The following is a 20915-nucleotide window of genomic DNA, read 5'->3' on the forward strand; positions in this document are numbered from 1 at the left end:
TCCGTTATAGGTCCACGAGTCACCTTATGTCTTCTTATGACGTGAAGGTCATCAGGATAACGCACTGGGTTCGATTCCAAGCAGTGTAACCCATTATGGAGTCAGTTTCCAGTGGCCTTTGACCTGATATTGCTGAAATATTGCTGGATCTAGTCTCAACCACCATCATGCACGTTTCTTGGACATGTGAGTGGCTCCTGTTGGTATTGATTTATTATTTGGGGGTTTCGATATTTGATAGAGACGCTGTGATATAGTTTAGGGTCTTAAACAACTCCACCAGCTCTAGGTACAGGCGTAAATCGGAAACGTCAATGTTTTATAACTGGTATAATCCATATTTGTATCTCTGATAGGGCACTAGGTCAAATCTACGGACGTCTACACAAGCAGAAAATTAGATGGACACATACGAATCAGTGGTGTGTCATCTGCAGTTATAATAAACTGTGAGATGTGAACCTCTAATGACTGATACTAATATGGCTACTTTCCATTTCTTTATGTGCTGCATTACGCGCAAAGTATATTTACATGAATGTATTAAGCGGTGGGAACTCCCGAAGAATGACCTTATTCTGTTTACCCTAAAACTGTTGGGTGCTGCTTCTCAACATGCCTAACGATCACTGTACACCAACGCCATAGAACGCTTCTCTTTAATATACCCAGGATGATTAGTCATATAATGTGAGGTAAACGAGATATAGCTTAAAAAATCCCAACAAATCCGAGTCAATATACAAGCGTTAATCATTGTGTCCCATGATCAAACCGGTTGCCCTTCGCCACATAAGCGGGGTGGATCCATTACGTCTCCAGTCAAACGTTGCACGTGCATGGCGAGATACATCAGAGTGCAAAAAAAAAATCACAACTAGATACCTTTGCAGTACAGGAGAATTTAAAAAAAGGTATGAGGAAGTATAAATTTTGCAAAAGAGGATGTACGTGCACATCAGCTGCACGTCTCAAACTTAATAACGCAAGCAAACTTTTTTAAGTTTAACCTGAGAACATGCTTTTACGTATAACCATGACATAAGCAACCATGCGATATCAGGAAATAGGTCTACCTCAGATTCCCCGTGGGGGGTATCAGTTAAGAACCAAATTAATAAATGCATCTTCAGTGCCAGAAAGCCGGCTCTGTGGTAGCCTAAGTCTATTTCGGTGCCTTCTTTCACCAAACATAGACAAAGGGTAGTGGAAAACAATTCTACCACAGATTGCCCTTGAGGACTATATTCTTCAGAAACAAATGAGTGAACGAATGCATTTGTACATACTGGTCAATGGTCATTTGACTTGGTGCCGGAATCATTTGTGGTGGTCATGTCCAGGAGATGACACCTGACATGTAACATTTATCTATAGTCTTTAAATCCCCATGAGGTTACTTTGGCAAAAACAAACGTGAAGGATAATCTCCCATTACTTTGTTCCATATATTTCCATTGCGTGTGCACATTATTGTGCTAGCCCACGCTTACTATACATCACCTCGAACTGTTCGATTGACTGGCATATCAGGGTGAAATAAACCTTTGCACACCAACATTGCACCGGCAGTTTCATGTTCACGAAAGAAATATATATTTCAAACACGCCTGATAGTATACGTGTCTCCCCAAGGTAACCCAGTAAACAAAAAGTGGGGTGAATGATTTGTTTTTAAATAACAAACGAATACTGAATAAATATATCATGAAACATAATTATATTCGACACAAACTTGACACAAGGAGGTTAAATATGTTAATAGAGCCTTCCAACTGATAACGTAATGACACACACGATTGCGTGTTCCTGTTAAATGACAGATATAAACATACGGTCAGTTTTTGGTTTTGCATATCCACATGTATTTAGTAATCATGACAAGCTGTATCAACAAGAATATTTTGGACAATGCCCCGATGACATTAGCATGAATGTCCACAGTACGGTCTCAGATGGATACTATCTATATATGACTCTTTGTACAATCAACCTGTACATGAACATACTCAGAATTCTTTGCTACGTTTAATGGACCACATTAATTTTCGTATTGTTTTATTTTGACCCAAAACTTGCTTTAATCAACGATGAATTTCGGATAGTGTTAAGATTGAGGAACCCACAAATCTTCTGATTTAAGGAACAGTGACCCAGTAACCACATTCCATTATGCATGTCACTCTCTCTGTCATATACACTTATATCCATACATTGAGATAACCATGGCAAACAGACAAATGGAAAATCGGGAGCAGTATACAACTTAGCCTCCTCCGAATGTCCCCCCGAAAGGAGGATCCTTTGAAGGATTAATAGGGTGATGGCGTGACCAGTATCTACGTATCACTCTTCGGGTGACTAAAATGAATGCATCATTTTACTAGCCTTTTCACCTCAACGGCTCCGGAGTCTTTCTTTATGAAAACAAGTAGGTTGGCAAATACGCTTCATCCTCCAGTCAATTTACTGCCAGTCAAAACGTGATCATAAAGAATGCCATTTAGATGCATTGACAGCTGTGATGTTATCGTTATTCTTTCGGCGGAACCAAGTGATGTGAACACGGAAGCACTGCTACTTTCAGTCTACCACCCTGTACTAATATATAGCACTATTAAAGACTAACAGAAGGATATGTCTTCCCGGAGCCATGGAAAGCAATGGGATAGGAATCATAACCAAGGCATTTTTTAAACACCGAACGGTATAATTTATGACATATTACCTAAAAGTGGTGTCTATCCTTCTTAGTGCACGTCATGATTTTAGATCTTTAAAAGTGAATGTGTGAAATGCAAATATTTTCTGTTTATTTGCAACAGCATCTGGACACTGGATGAGGAAACCATCTCGGTGAAAGTATGGTAACAGGGACTGACGCCACTGACATACGACTGCATATGATCGTTAGAATCACACACTCCTACCTGTTTCACGCGGCTGTTATCAGATGCATTGGGTACATGAAGTGCTCACCAACTCTGGCTGTTTTTCGTAAACTTTCGATTCGCGGTTCAAAATACCACACGTCATATCTACAAATCAACTTGTTACACGATAAACAGTTTCTTTCGAAAGCATGTCGCATCTTCGTAAAGATTAACCAAGATTGATTGGCACACTGTCTGTTGTGACTGTAAAAGAACGCTCACTTTTGTAATCATTACTCACTTGAAATAGTAACTCATCTTTCATTTATATCTAGAACTGGTTTTGTTGGAGAGGAATAATTACATAAACGTTTCATATACCCAAAAAACAATACTGTCTGGCAGCTAGAGCTGATAAAACCAAATGTTGGCACAGCAGCAATTAGTCTTTTTTGTAGGAAAACGTTTATGTGATCAGTATCAGATTAAACTGATAAGGCAATTTCCTTCAAGCTGCAATACAATCCGTGTAGAACAACTATTCTTGATATTCTCAATCAAGTTTTCATTAGAAAAACCATTAAGTATAATAGAATGTGATTTTTAGAAATACAGGAATGTTTCTTCAGTGCGCTAGATAAATGAACTGCCATGTCTTCTATAAAAACCCAACTGGCAGATATATTCTATTAACTACTCATCTTTCATAGTCTGTGTTAGCATACTATCGATATAACACGCCTGTTCCACCAGATTAGAAACAACTTCCATGATTTCCCAATTATGAAATATACAACCAATAAAAATTCAGTAACAGTTGGCCACAGATCATAAGCTATTTTTCAGGATATGTCGATTTACATGTTATGTTCATTCTGTCAGATTCATTGCATGTGCATTTTGGTGACACATAAACTTTAAACTTTTGAAACATTAAACTTTTGATAAGGGATCCAAAGTAGATTTTATCAGTTTCATCAGCATGGTATTTTTCAAAGTATGTAATGAGAATATATTCTGAACAAGATAACAAACACTTCACTTGTAGCATCCATGTAGCATTAGTTACATGAAAGTACTTTATAGGTCCGATGGGTTGAAAACTACAACCTAAAGAGACATAGTTCTGAAATGCCATGCCGTCGAAGCCTGGCATGAGTCAATTGGCATGTGTCAACTGCTCTTCAAATCGGGAAATAGACTAAAAGAGTACACGTGTTGTCAGGAATGACCTGAAGGAAATAGACTGAAAATGGCCATTTTAGTTTTAAAGCTTAGTATTCAGAACCATTATAAGAACACCCATAATCCTTTGGCATTCACAGATCGAAGAATAGTATATATTGTCCACGGAAATGTGATCAGCCACTTCCTTGCATCTGGCGTGTGCCTCAGACCGTCTCTTCCTTCGTGAAAATACAGAGGTTGCTCATTTAAGAGAACCCCTACTATGATAGCGTAAATCGCGTGGGCTAGCAATGACTTTCATTCTTGGCATTTCAAAGACACGGACAGGAATATATAGGACACCGTTTAGTTATTCACTGAAGGTAAGGAACTAGGGTGCCATTTGGGAAGTATGGGTTTTCAAAAGTGTGACCACAACTTCTTTTATAGTTAATATACAGGTCTGGACTATAATCATGTCCCAATGAAGGCAGGGTAACGCAATTGCCACATAGAACTATATAGTTTGAGCGAACATTACTAGACTATTCGTTTATGTTTTGGAATATTCTTAACAATAACATAATTAAACACCGGCATAGTAGTCTTTAAAGAAACAATTATGCTCCATTAGCGGAAGGAAGGGTGATTACTGGCATAATTATAGGCTTATATTGCATTATAGATACTTCGGTACAATACCGGTAACTCTGTGTACAGGTAATAGAATAAAGTACGAGCCTTAGGCGATTTACATGAGCAACTCTAAGGTCAGAAACAATTTCTCGTCGTTGAAAGTCCATCAACAAGGCTGTTTCCTGCCTACGGCATCCTATTTTTGATACTTTAGTTATCCATCCATTATTCCAATAATTCTATTAGCTTTTATCACTCGGAGTCCTGTCATGGCCGTACTTAATACACAGCTTTCACTCATCGTGGTTATATGAGTTTACACCTATTTAGATGAAACTAACCACAACAACGAATCTGAAAGTGATTTTAGTTTATATTTACAGTACGAAATTTTAATGACTGTATCCATAATCTTGACCATTAGAGAAGGAAATGTGGGACACCGTCGTTAGCTCACCCATAAATCACATAAGTCACACCGAAAGCTACTAGGTTTTACAACCAGATATAATATACCTTGGGTTCCATCTAAAATATATACGTCGAAGATCCGTGGTGTACCTGGACTACTGTACAAACCGACATTTCGATGAGCTCATTTCAAGAGCATTTCCTAGGCACCCCAGAATCTCACAATTGTAGATTCTAGTCCTAGTTCACACCGAAATGCTACTAGGTTTTACAACCAAATATATTTTTCTTTGGGTGCCATCTAAATGTATACGGCTAACACCTACACGACTTAAGGTTTACCTCCCCTGGTATATCTGGAATGTTCTACAAACAGATGTTAAAACACCTCACTCGCTTAACTGAGAGACATGTAACTTTAAGATGGACGCAGATATAATGCATGAAGATACAGTAACAGACAAAGTTGCCAAACTTGACATTACATCAAACTAACATTAATCAGACCACTAAATGTTAATTCATACCTTGATACGAGGGATAACTTTGTTCATCGTAAATATTTATGAGCAAAGATTGCGGAATCATTGAAGTTGGCAGTGAAGATCAACATTTCCGTAATTGGAGGTTTAGGTTATTGCTATGATTTCCATTCATTCTGACCATATTTCAGTCACTACAATGTAAGACACGGTCAAGGATTCATTGTTCTTTGGAAACACTTTTTATTTAAGAAAATAGAAAATAAACATACTTTTCCTTCTTTGTCAATTTGCAACATGGCCCACGCAAGTTGTTAAATGTAAAATAATCAACGTACATAAATCTACTTGTACTTTGATGGAACCATTTAAGAAATGATTGCATTGTGCATTGTTTTGAGGTAACATACTATTGTATTCCGTCTGTTGTAGCGATACGGTGTGTTTCAGATACTCGAAAAATTCATTTCTTTGTTGTGTTACGTTTTTCCTGTCACCTTACAGTTTTCTTGTCACCTTGTCAGTCAGTAAAACCTCAAACGTGATTCTTCTTCCATAGAATCTGTCAAGAAAATAGACACTCACATAGAATACCAATTATCGTTCTTGTACAAAACCTCCTTCCTAATACCGATGACGCAGTTGCAAATTAGCTGGGGCACCTGCCACGTTTCGAGTTCGTTACAAGTTTACACCTTTTATTTAGAGCGTGTATGCTTTAAAGAAAACAATACATTGTGTGGCATTGCTGCACGACATACAATGCGACTTCATCCTTCAACCTGTTTAACTGGTTGATAATTAGAAGCGAAGAAACGCCATCTTACGACCATTGGAAACAACATGGTCGATTTCGATCAATTACATGATCAATTGTTTATGACTTACTATCGAAGGTGTTTCCGACAGGTTCAGCCTCTCTACTGTCTGGTGGCACTCATTACAGATCCAAAAAGGCGAGCCAGTTTATAACTTGATTGCTTATAGTTATTGCTCATCTTTATTCGTTGAAATGTCAATCATCTTCACTGTAACTATAACATTTACATCACTGTCGATCTTCCTGGCCGTGCTCCCGCCCTCGTGACATTATATGTATGTATTGTATGTAATTTGGGGGCACGTCTTATTGTAGTACAGTTGAAGCTGTTCATATCACGTTTTGTCAATAAGTATTAAAAGTTGGAAAGTCCACATGTAACATTATGGCCTGGGTGAATGTGGTAGAATACCCTTACTTATGTATTGCAGTAAAATATAGGTGTAGAGTTTTCAACATGCCTGAATATAGAAAACCAAAACAGTGTTATCGTATCTTACTCTTGTTAGACAATGTAGGTCGCATTTCATGGGCATAAAAAATCAGGACTATTCTTTTCCAATTTGGTTTTTGTTTTACTTGGATAAGTCAGGAGATTGGTCATCAAAAAATTATTTAAAAAAAGATTATCTGACAATTTATTCCAGTCATGGCAATCATCTTTACAAGATAACAGTAAGTGTATTTTTTTTATAAACATTTAAAATCTCTGTTAACTTTATAGAAATACTTGTTATGTAATGAACTTTCTTAATATTTAAAAACTATATTTGCTAGATTCAGGTGTTGCAGTTTCAGACTAGCCGTGGAAAGGGGGAGATATTCTGTTATTAACGATAATGAAAGATACTGTCTATATTGTAAATTTAATGGCATTTTATTTACTGAAGATTAATGGCATGTATTTTATGTAGGCGATGCATACTCTGGTATCAGGAACAAATACATTAAGAAATATTTAGTAACTTCCCCTAAATTCTACAGAGTGAAAATATGAATATGATAAGAAATGTATGTTTATTCTTATATCATGTAAACAAGAGACACTGACCATACATATTGTGAAATGCGCTGATGTGTTACACATTATCATGATTGTATTCTGGGCCGGTGGCCTGTTACTGAATAAAAATGTCTGTTTGTCTGTATGTAATTAACAAAATGAAATGTTTTCGCAAAAATGCTTTGAAGGCCGTGGCCTTAAACTGAACCAAGCCTTTGTTATATCCTAACAATTGTACTCAGAGCTAACTGGAGACATATTTGAAATAAAATCCCCGTGTTCGAAACAGCACGGTCTGATTGTTTTCCCTTTGCTGTGCCAGGAACCTGGCAGTGTGTTTCGCTCTGATTATCTCCAGAATTGTCAGCACCTTGAGAATTTAGGAGAAATGTCAATGCCATTATTGATTGTGTACTGGAGAATTCAGGAAAAATCATCAACGCAGCGAAGTGGCATCCCAGATCGGCGCTGGATTGGGAAGTGACGGCTCTCTGAACAAAAGTCCCAGTAGCCCTCCAAAGTCAATTTGTCGTCTCGCCTGAATAGTATAACTGTTTCTTGATCTAGACTAGCTGCGTATCACTGGACACCCTAAGTGTGTGATTTTGTATCAAACCGTAAATATGAAGTGCTGATTACGGAGTGGATATAATGAGATTGTCCAGTATATTGTCAGGAGACGCAGTGTCGTACGTGACAGGAGTGTGTTATAACCGTATTCGGTAATCTGGGGGTCTTGATTCAGATGTAACAATCTCTTGGTTAGATGTCAGTAACACAGCTCTTCTGACACCCTGGGTAATGCAGAAGGCTGCAACGTCACGGAGTCATTGCATTCCCTGACAAAATCTTGTTTGAGGAGCCTAGAGAAGTTCAGTTTCAGGAACCACAGGAACCCTCTTTGCTGAATTTGTACCTGTAAATAAAGCACAAGAATGTTAATGTTTGTCAGAAGAGAGATCAGTAGCACTAACTGAAAAGGTTAATACATGTGTCTGCATCTTACCATATCACAAACTAGGCATGTTAACTTGAAATACGTGAATGTATGCACATTAAAGCCCAACCTGAGCTGAGAACGATCATTTGTTGGTGAATTTTGAAACATGCGAACTCATTAACTTACAAGCCAGACAATATGTACTGAACACGCCATTGCTCAAGCCATTTGTTGACGTCACGAAACAAATTCCTGGTGTGGGATCATCCTTCATGGAGGCACCAGCGAGGGACTAATCCCATGTCGCGTTTGTCTGTGTATTTGTCAGATGCCAGATAAGGAAAGATAATAATCCTCGCGAGGGACAGTTCACCGAAATGAGTCAAGAAGCACAGATGGATGGGGATTATGGATGTACTGATTCTTATCCCTATATATTTGAACGACATTACGTCAAGTCACGATGCACGCATTTGTGGTTGAAACGCAGGGTTGGTGCAAATAAACTGGTGACGTCAGGCTGTCAGCGTATATCACTAATAACATACCGTAGATAGATTTCAGTCATACCGTAATTTGGGTAAATGATACTGTCTTTATGGGGTTTGAAGGGTAAGACAATGACCTTTTTCGTCAATGGACGTGCTATCTGTAACTAACGTTATCCGTTGTCCGTTGTTATCTGGTAAAGGGTAAAACAGCTACGATGCTATGACCGGCTTCACAGGGGATATCTTGGAGAACCACATCTGGCTTGTCGTCGTCGTCGTCGTCGTCGTCGTCGTCATCATCATCATCATCATCATCACCATCATCATCATCATCATCATCAAATATATAAGATGTATATTACATTGTAAATATGTGTTAAATGTCGCCAGTATTCCTTTCTCTGACAATAAACATGTCTATTTTTCTAGTGTTTTTTCAGCACTACACCTGTGCTTGTGGGTTTCATGAAAGTGAGAAACACTTGATATCTGCACTACTTCGGGTTTTCCATCAACAGTGTAGCTCATACCTCGGGAAATAATTGTTATATTGTTGAAAGCTGCGTTGAACACCTGTTTTCACTCACAGGCTAAACAAATGATGTCAACTTCGATGAATATAGAAAACTTTGTTTTATTAACTAGAACGCATTATTACAAAACAACCTATATTTTAACGTAGGTTTACGAGTCTCTCAGGACCAAAACTGCTTTGTGGAAGACTATTTGCAGCTACCGTACAAAGAGATAAAAAGCAAGTATAAACTTTGACCTGACCTGGAACTGCTTGTCGCTCTCACAACACGTCAAATGATGTTAGCTTTATTGTGCCAAGGAACATAATAAAACTTGTAAATACCAAACACATCTGTTCGAGGATTTACGTGTATATAGGTACCAATACATGTAATGGCAATAATTGTTCCACAGGTAATTAAAAGAATTACATGACTGTCCGGTGTCAGGTGTTGAGAGATAGGACGTGCTTTCAGTGATATCATTGACCCTCCCGTGCTTTCTTTACCTTAATCAAACCCTGGAATAATGTAGTCAAGCTAAACTGACTCGCCCGTATATCGGAAACTCATTGAAGCATTGCCACAAGTATTCAGTTTTAGATTTTCACACCGTGCACAATACAGCATAATGCCTTTTCCACGTCTTGATTGTCAGTGAGATAGAAGTTCATTGAGCCCAAGATGCCACACCAATAATCCAAAAATAACATGACGGTCTGCAAATATTTATGAATGGAGCAGAATCCCTTGGACCGATTTTGTTACCAACGTTCTATACTGCTGACCCATTCTTACCTCACATCACTACCCCATGCGCTAGTCGCCATGGTAAAATGGTTGAGGCAAATTCCGATACACGTTAATTTCACATTAGCATTCACATTAATTTGGGGTAGGCCGTATGCTAAACAAGCTAAAAACATCGGAAAGACCAAAAGCTGATTTGATAACTCCCCGTTTCAAAGCCTTGGGCCATTTGTATTCTGTTGCGAATTTGTTTTCTATCAGGGGACAATTTCATTGATAAAGTGGGTTTGTTCTGGAGGAAATTTGCCAAACAGTGTAACCCAGTGGAAAAGTAAAACTATTCAATACATACATCAACTCGACCTTGAGATCTATGATACAGCGTTGAAGCGTGAGAATGTTAGGGGAAGACGCTTCACAGATAGATGGTCGGGTTTTGTACCTTTAGATCTCTTCGGACGGGCTTCGATCGAGAACAGGCTCCGTCTATGACGGCGTAATGAGCTGTAGGGAGCTGGATCCAGACTGTTGGTTCGAAAACAAGATTCGTCTGGGTTAGGAGTCCGCTCTATATGAGGGCTCGTCGCTTATGGGAAACCCACACATAAAAAACGCGGCATTTAGATGATGTAACTGAAATACTGTGAGAGAGACAATAGGCACACCTTATTCACCAACCTTACACGAAGTATGGTCATGTGCACAGAAGAGGTAAACAACTTGTGGAATGTGTTTTTTCGTTTAGAATATTTTTCCTAAGGTTGACTTTCAGTCATGATATTTTTCACGAGAGCTGCACCACCTTGATGCGTTTGCCTTAGGAAGGCAAGTGATAAATTTAGCAACACCGAAGTCTGCATGTACTCCTCTAACTTCATTTAATTTACCTGACTTGTAACTATTCTTGTCGGATTTCAATGATGATCTTGTTGCGTTGCAAAATGGAAGGCCCTCATATCAGTGACGTTATTCCAAGTTACATTTGACGATTGTTAAGTGTCAAGTTTAGGAGTGAGACACTTTGCTCCGTGAATCTCCTCCAAATCCTCTTAATTGTCCAAGCTGACCAACCTATCATTGCATATCTCTAAACGTGTCTCTCAGGTTGATCTGGTAACAATCAGTTGGGAATACTTTTCGTTTGACCGAGTTTAAGCCTACACACGCTGTGATAGAGATATTGTAACAGGTGGTTGAGTAGTTTCACATGAACAGTCCATCATGATACATGTACACCACATTCAGTGCATGTGTATCTCTGAATGTTCATGCTTCCAAATCAACGAACCCGATTCTCATATACAAGATATTTGTTTTAGGCTAAAAACTATTTTTGACGAGCCAGAGAGGATAAGGAGCATGTATTGTCTAAAAACGCTGATACATGCCCTTGTTGGTTGATTTGAATACATTTTGGATGAAATCTGGTAAATCGGCGTAACGTAGCAATTCAATCGGTTTGGAATAATGCATTCTCCAGATCAAAGATGAAAATTCTAATTGCCATAGCAGTGTCCCTTTTAACATATAAAGGTGCCCCTTGCATAGCCTCGGGTTACCATAAACAATTGCTTGTAATGGATATCTACAGTCTCCTGGATAGCGCATTCATCATAACTGAAACCATTTAGTTGCAATTTGTAACTCATTGGCATTACAGATTACCCCCGAGAACACTTAATAGCGATCTAGTACACATTTCGAAAACTCTCTCCAACTGATCATCATTTTTTTCTGGAGTAAATCAAAGCATTGTCGAATGATAATATTTGATTTTCTTCCTAAAACAGGGGTTAGCGTGACTGTGATAATCGAATGTTTGTAATTCCTTCATATTGAATATTTGGATCAGAAACTCTCCAGCTATCAGTAAATAAGAAATAACGTCAGGCAGCTTCAAGATGCTATTACTTACTGAATTGTGTACCATCGCCATGAGGAAGAAACCATTCATCAGGTAATGCAATAACAGGATTTTATAACAGTAAATTTAGCTTTAAACAGTTTGCACCATTGTATGTATAACTGACAAATGTAACAACTTAAAGAAAAACCAAAAGTAAAAACCCTGAACACAATAAGAAACAAAAATGCCGGTGATGTAGTCAGATATATTTCGCCTTAAGGGTATTGCGCCGTTTTCCGTTCACTTAATTTATACCTTATATATTGCAACTGGTGGACATGCTCTCGGCGCACATTTGCGTCAAGTTAATTTCAAGGTAATTGAATCAAACCAGTGATGTGACCTTTTTTTTGTTTCTTTGTTTGTAACAGCCGTACCCATTTCTCCACACACCGTGCATGTTTAGACCTGAATGTCCAGTACAGCTGAAATTAGTTAAACTAAATTAATTCTAAATAACAGCCGGTTCATAATTTATCTCCACCAACCTGTGATGACACTAAAGGCCGACTAACAGATCTTGGTGTCTGACTTGGTTGATACGCGTAACTGTGTTTGAACTGTGTGGAACAATGCTCATGATTTAAAAACTGGCTAATCTGGTAGTGAGTGGCTTATGTACATAGCACTGGAATATAGATGTTGAGAACGATGCAAACCAATAAGAGAAACAAACCTTAGTTTAACACTTTTAACTTTATTTCAGAATCTGTGTCCGGATGACTAATGTCAACTGTATAAATGACACATGTAAATAATTAATCAGACTTGGGCTGATACTGTCTTGTCGGAATATACAGTTCCTGTGGACAAATGAAATACTCACGCTACCTTCAGAGATAAGTCTAAGAAAGGCATTACATTCACTGTTGAACAAAATTAGCAATAATTCCCCCTCTTAGCGTCTTTATATTCATTTGTCAAGCTTAACCATAAGACGACGTCTTTCCACTGGTTGGAAACAAGTTAATGTTTACTGATGGCTCTTGCAGTCATCGACACAGCAAAACATGAGGTTTCAAACCTCCGGGGATCCAACTATGACATATTGTTAGCTTAAACAGCCCTACTGTGAGTGGCCAGTCTCGCGGGAACTCCGGTAACAACCACTTGATCCAAGAACTAGGATCTTTTGAATGTCAGAAGGATTACATGTTAAAACAGAGTTGACAAGAGAGGGACGTCGTGGAAATGTAGACCGAAGGTGTTGTCGATTGCAAATACACTATTCTGCAATGATGTGGTTTGGGGTGTTCCACACATCTAGCGTTTGTTAAAAAGACGCCCGTTATAGTGTTCCTGACGTTAAATCAATTTCTGTGTCCCCTGTGACTTTAAATCTAGATTCTCATTTTCTGGCAGATGATCAGTTGAAGGTCAGTGTATCAGTGTTTAAACACACTGGATGGCATGATTTTAAATTCCAATTTAGCAACCGTTTTTCGCTTGCAATACTTATAAAGAATATCCCTGCATTGTGATGTCTTAGATTGTGGTGACCAGTTTGGCTCACAAGTATAATTTCAAACTGCCCTGATATCTCCGACACCAAAAGCTTTAGCGCTTAGTACAGTTGATCTGAAATAGTATGATATACGAGAATCCAGTTAGGTTCCGAGTAAACTGTATTCAAAATTGAAGCATTCAGCTTTATGCATTACAACTTCTTGTTTATTGCGTTGAGTGACGTTTCGATGTAGATTCTTACATCGTTATCAAGCTAAATGTGAATACAACTAAATAGTGGAAACCTTTATATACATGGTATGTTGTGACAAACTGCGGATTAACATTAACAACAGCATGTGATAGAATAAATAAGTGGTATATAATTGGAAGAGGCCAGTAGGGAACTGAAAGAACAAACAGCACCAGTGACGAAGTCAATGACGAGGATGATTAAGTAGTAACAACAAACAGACACAATGCTTAGAGAGTCTATGGTTTAATTCGCTCTTCATAGGCTGATGGTATGCAGTATCCTTGATACCATCCTTGATATCATCTATTGAGGTTTGTGGCGGCGGATTTCGATGGCTTCCAACAGTTTCTTTTCTGTGAAGTCCTGGTTTTAGGTTGACAGGACTTCGAAGTCGTCGAACTTGATTCGATGAGTGAGGAATTTTTGTTGATGGTCTGAGAGAGCTTATTTGCTGTCTGCCTTGGCTGTAGAGTTTTTGTGATGTTTTATGCGGGTGTCAACGGGGCGGGAGGTTTCACCTATATATGAATCACTACATTCACAAATGATCTTTTAAATCACCCCTTTAGCGTTCTGCATGCTGAAAGTTGGGTTGGAGGATGGTCCTGAGGATTGGAGAGCCAGAGAAGATGGTGCCGATGCCTGCTTGTAGTTTTAGGAGTATGCAGATTTGATGGGCGGTCTTGCCAATATAAGGAAGAGTAAATCTAATGGGGGCGGTTCCTTGCTCGGTCAGTTTGGGTTTGTCCTGGAGCGTGGTGGAGATGGTTAGATGAATACTGGTTGAAGTTGGTCAAGACAAGTTTCCTGTTCTAGGTCATCGCTGCTGGAGCAAATATTCTTGGCGCGTCTTGTCATGATCAGGGTTGAGATGACATCAGGCTTGGTTGTTGAAATGAATGTACTGGTCATAGTGGTTGGGGTTTCTGTAAACTACGGTTTTGATCTTGTTTTGTTGTTTGATTTTGTTGCAGGGGTATCTGGATGCAAGGACATCTAGGAAGGGAGTTTGTTGTCGTTTACTGTCTGCATGGTGAACTTGATTCAGTGGTGTTGGGCGTTCAGGGGCTGGAGTAGAATGCCCATTAAACAAGTAAATTGTATATGTGGGGAATTACCTCCCCTGCCTCCTATGAGCCAGCCACGTTGAAAAATCAGCTCTGAGCTACACCCCCTAAATCCAACAAAATGTCAACCAAGAAAGGACGTTATGCCCACCTAAAGGATGGACAACTCCACGTCCTCTCATTTGGAAGAATATTTAACCCGTTCGATACACAATCCACATCGAAAACGAGTGAGGTGCCATTACAACCGACGACATACGTGGTATAAAACTCCAAATAGAAGAATGCTTGGAGAAATTTACCAACGATATTTCAGTAAAGACTGACAGAATATGCGCTGACGTTCTGGCTGCCCTGAAACACAATGCTGGAGATGTTCGGGTCAACAAGGACGACATAGCTGCTCTGCGCAAAGAATTTTGTGAATGAATAGAACAGGTCGAAAAACACTTCCTACAACAGGACCTTTACCAGCGCAAGTCAAACCTCCAATTATATGGAGTATCTGACCACCTGGACCCCGAAAAGGCAACCCGTGAACTATTCAACGACCTCGGTCTGCAGCGTGCAAACGAGATGCCATTTGTAAACATACGCACCTAAACCTATCGTCGTTAAATTTGTCCACATGCAGGACAGGGACGATATCCACCAATCTTCCTTCAGCAAGTAGAAGCTCCTTAGAGAAAAGAAGATTTCTATCAGGACGGATCTTCCAATAATGCTGAAAAAACGACGATCACTCTTGGCAGCTAAAGGAGCTCCGTCAAAAGCTTCATGTTCAAACGAAGAATCTGGAAAAAAGGTATTGAAATCAGCCTTCAGTTTGGTAAGGACAAGTTTACCGCATGGAAGGACGTCGACCTGGACTACAGGATTGAGAACATTAAGCTGTAAGTCGCTTATAACGGCTTATAACGACTTAATTATTTCGGTCATGAACCTGGCATATTGAGCACGCGCTTGTGTTTATAAACAAACATCACATGATGATCATATGACAATCACGTGACAGATATGATACATGTTTTGTGTACATCAACGGGACACAGTGCTCACTGAGAGAGAGAGAGAGAGAGAGAGAGAGAGAGAGAGAGAGAGATATGAGGTATCTGATGTTGTTAGACGTTTAATCTGGTCAATGTTTGAACTTTGCTTTATGTTTACATTTTCTCAAACAGACACCACGTGACGATCACGTGACTGCAGTGTTGCGTTTTCTATACAAGACACCGCCTGGATATCTCATTCATGAAGCAAACAAGGTACCTTTAGTTGTTCGACTTTTAATCTTCTTTTCAAATCACCGATCTCTAGCTACGGTTCTCAGTTAGCACTTACAATGTTCCTGTGAAATGATCCAATTGATAAATACAATGTCTGGTTTTCGATCATTATATTTGGGCATTGATAGGTTTGTTTATATCAGTAGCTAATGTCATGTAATGTCATGTCATCCAATTTTCTAATTTCTGAAGCTAAAGGTTGATCTTATCTTCACTGGAACACTCATGGAGTTTGTTTTAGTTATAGAAAACTTAAAATTTTCCATTTCAGTGTGTCATAAATCATGTGAAGGCACTAAATTTACTCCAGCATGTACCCATATACCATATAGATAATGAAATAAAAATAGCCTCTGCAAACTGATGAAGGGTATATTATATAAGATGTGACTGTAGATGGAACTAAGATAACATTAACTAATCTGTATGGCTCAAACAAAGATGAGCCATCTTTTTACTCCAAAATATTTAAGATGATTGATGATATGGGGAATTACGCTATGATATTATGGGGTGATTGGAATCTGGTATTAAATCCATCTATGGACCTAGAAAACTATGACTATGAATATGTTAATAATCCTAATGCAAGAAATATATACCTCTAGAACATATATAACAATTTGATCTGATAGATTTATGGAGGTAACAAAACCCTGACTGCCGAAAATTTACCTGGTGGAAGAGAAACCCTAAACAACAAGCTAGATTAGACTTTTTATCATAACACAAGATTTATTTAACATCTCCCGTGACACTGCCATTATTCCAGGATATGAATCTGATCACTCCCCAGTTAGTATTCCTTTTTCAAATGCTCTAAGTAAAGAAAAGGGACGGGGGTATTGGAAATTTAATACCTCATTGTTACGCAATGAAGATTATACATTTTATTAACATTGTCAAGGACACTTTAAAGGAAACATAATGTGAACATGCAGGCAGGATACACGCTGCGGAGGATCCTGAGACCATTACCGAAGACGGATCTCTGCGACTGAAAAACTTGTATATATTGAAAGTCAAATTCAGAAGAAAGTCATTGCGACCGCCTGTGTGCAGGTGGCGAGGATAATAGATTCAATAGGAAACAAGATATGCAACGGACAATGCAGGCAATAAATAATTTACATGGCCGACACGACGACTTCTTTACGACCACATATAACATCACATGTGTTAGCGTCACAGATCGCCCACAAAACATGGTGTAATATAGGCGTATTCTTGACTACATTCAAATACCAAAGAAAATTACTGAGTAAGTGTCATGAAATCCTCACTGGCACCTTAAAAGAGGCTAATATCAAAGTGTTAATTCTCTATATTTAGAATTTCAAAATATCCCACTTAAAACGTATTAGAATCAACAAAATTATTATTAGCGATTTTGCCTTTTGGTAGATGGCCATTTTGCTTCATATGCCCACTAGAAATATGAAATTAAATAAACGTGTTTTTCTTCATCTAATTTGAAGCTCTAGATTCCACATTTTAGTGTTCTAGGCACCAGGAATGGAGCCAAGGAATCTCTGAGGAGTCGTTTTCTGAACTCGATGAGTAATTTGTGTATGAGGAGCAGATGCACATATTGCATAAACCAAACACAGATGCACTTCTCATGTAGACAAAAGGATCAACTTGACAAATGTGTAAAATATTGATAGCATTTACATTCAAATGCGTTTAAGCACATGTATTTATATAAAAAAGAGTTTTGGAGTTTTGGCAAAAGTAAAGTACCTGGATTCATCTATTATATGATAAAGTATATATACCAAATATATATACCAACTACCAAGTCCATGTACCCAGACAAGTAGGCAAGAACTCGTCTAAGATGCACTATTTCTGACTGTTGTTTTCTGAATTGTTTTCATCACTATGTCCGATTCACGAACAACGTGACCTCTTACGAAAAACGTAAACACACTAGAAAGCATAGATGGCTTTGTGTGTTGGCGATTAAGTGCCTGACTCTGAAGATGTATGTTCGAGTCTCGGATTGGACTCAATCTAACAAAAGGACTAGAATCTGTACTTTACAAAGAAAGTGTAATGTCCATTTGACCACTTTCTAAATGACATTCTGTATTCGAAAATAGACTAAGCTATGCTCGGGTCATTTCGATTTCCATGCTCTGACGGTAGTACCAGCAAATGTTATCGCTGTACAAACTGCCAAGCACACGCATCTGTGTTAATGTAAGCGATCGATAAGGGCAGACATATTAAGTGTAAATTGGCAGATGTATCCTTGACAATGTAAGAGTGGTGGGGCAGCCTTTGGTTAAAACGTTCGCTCGTCACGCCGAAGACCCGGGTTCGATTTCCCGTATCTGTACATTTTGTAACTAGCATTTGTGGTATCCAGAATATTGCCATAGGCGGGTTAAAAACCATGCTCCCACACTCCCTTGACTTCGTCAGATGGATTGATACCTTTACGAGTGGCTAAGGAAAAAAAATCCTAATTAAGAATTAGTTAAGCACATGGTTAAATGTATAGAGAACATTGCACTGTGCGGTTACAAAGTATAAATCGAGCATTTCTCTGTTGTCAGAGGTGTCTAAATATATTGTGTCAGGATCGAATATGGTGTGTTCGAATCCTCCCTTAAGAGGATTAGGGGTTTGTGAGATACGACTCCACAAGAGTGGTGAACGTCTACGGCCTGCACCGATTGGGACTTCCACATATATAAAATATATCTGAAATTTACGTACTAATCAAACGACATCAGGACTAATTAAAATGTCTAGTCAGAGTGCTTGATGTGCCTGCTGTCATGAATGGTATACATTCTCGACTCCATACCTTGTCTGACTGTCTACAGCTGTAAAACTAGTTTCAGACTTTAATTGACTGAACCGAACAGTCGAAGCACATTGTTGGCAAGGCTTTACACTCGATGAGGCTTCAGCACAATGTACATCATACAGCCAAGAACGACGTTTTAATTTGGAAGTCAAATACCGGTACAGGCCGAACAATGTTGATGTGGGTGATCCAGTGTAATTGGTCAGTACAGACAGGGTTGGAAGATGACATTAGCCTGTGTCATACACATTTAGGTAGAATATAGCCACACGAAGAAAGGCAATAACTGGTTCAATGCATGCACAACGAATTAAAAGCACCCATTTAGTACGAAGTATGTCATTCAAAACAGTAATGGGGCCTGCGAAGCAGGCTTTCCCTCTCACGTTTAATGTAAACGAATGTACAATGAGCTGACTGTACAACAAACGGTGCCAATCACCGGGCATACAAGTTTCAAACTTTCTTTCGGGCTTATGAACATTGTGCATCAACATAATGTGAGCTCATTATACTTCAAAGGATATTATTGCATCGTTTCGATGCCACAACAGTACCTTGCATCTTTATGTCAATAGTCTAATAAAGTAAATAAAAACTATATGTGTTCAGGAATTTGCCTGTCTCCAGATGAATAATGTTTCGGAATTTAAAAAAACCCAAATAATGTTCACATCAGCCATAAACATTTATGGCCTGTGCAATGTTAAAGGCATTGTCATTCGGCAATCGTTATGTTTTAGAATGATTCAAGGTTCGCTTTAGAATTCCTTGGCAAAGTGTAGCGCTTTTGTGTGAGAGTTTTCATGCTTTTGCCATTCATTTGTTATACGATTAATGAAACACTCAGTCAGATGTTCCTGTTACACTGTAAAACTAATCTCTATCAAATATGACAATGGACTACACCTTTCTATTGAATATCCCCCACTTTTCTTTAATATTTTAAGATAGGGTGCCATCTCACTACATGCCCTGTAGATCTATCACACTTTAAGTAAATTAAAAATATCTGAGTGAAATGATTCGTGAAAGAAAGTATCAACAGATAAGTCATAAGATAATTATATAAACTCAAGGTATATATTGTTTGTAAAGGTAGCTATGGTCTTTTATCACAAAAGAAAGCTTGCAAAAGTAGTCCCCAAATCGGACGGAACAGATCTTCATACTTGTTCTTGCATCGTTTCTAGGACTGGGTAAACACTAGTCGGTACCCATCATCTTTTCACCACCATTTCGCCACCATTCCTTTCGTGTAATTACCGTCAAACTGCGAACACATAAAAACACCTGCAGAGATCAGCAAAGAAATACAATACAAAAGAAGAGCGAGTGAAGTAAATTGTGGGATACTACCGGTACTGGAGATGTCACCCCAGAACATTACATTTTCTCCACCAAACTTCCTTTATGCAGTTTCGAGCATAAGCCGCCATCAGTAAACACATCGGCGACGATTCTGATCGGTCAGAATATCTGGTTGTAAACGATTCCTCACTGCCATGGCTGAAATCCTTTAATAGTAATTCGTGCAAACTGTTTGGTCGATATCCTAGTACGCAATACTGGCATTGCTATTGCTGGGGAGGTTGATGTTGTGAGTCTATCACGTAAGTGACAGACAGAAGCTGAGCCCTTGTAATCTCCCGATGACGTTGTAGCTTGCTCTGTCAGTGGTGGCATGTGCTTCTTTTTCTTTTCTCTTGCTCAAAATTTTCATGACAGACTAATGGAAATGCATGTCCAGACTTCATGTTGCATGTGGCTGTCACATCCCTTTGTGGTTGCGTTTCCCCGACAATTTCGGTATTTTCTTTCAGCCTTACTTTCTTCTACCCGCACACATTACATCAAATGCATGCTAACATGACAAATTCATATTGGGTATTCATTGTTTATGAATGTGCACAAATCTACGTCAGATATCCCATGTCAGATTTGTGCTTCTATCTTTGCAGAGTATAACATAAACACGCAGGGACAACGATGACTCAGACACCTGCCATTATCACTGATGTGGATTAATCCATCGAGGAAACGAC

The sequence above is a fragment of the Haliotis asinina genome, chromosome 5 (genome assembly GCF_037392515.1).
Source record: "Haliotis asinina isolate JCU_RB_2024 chromosome 5, JCU_Hal_asi_v2, whole genome shotgun sequence".
Classification (NCBI taxonomy): Eukaryota; Metazoa; Mollusca; class Gastropoda; order Lepetellida; family Haliotidae; genus Haliotis; species Haliotis asinina.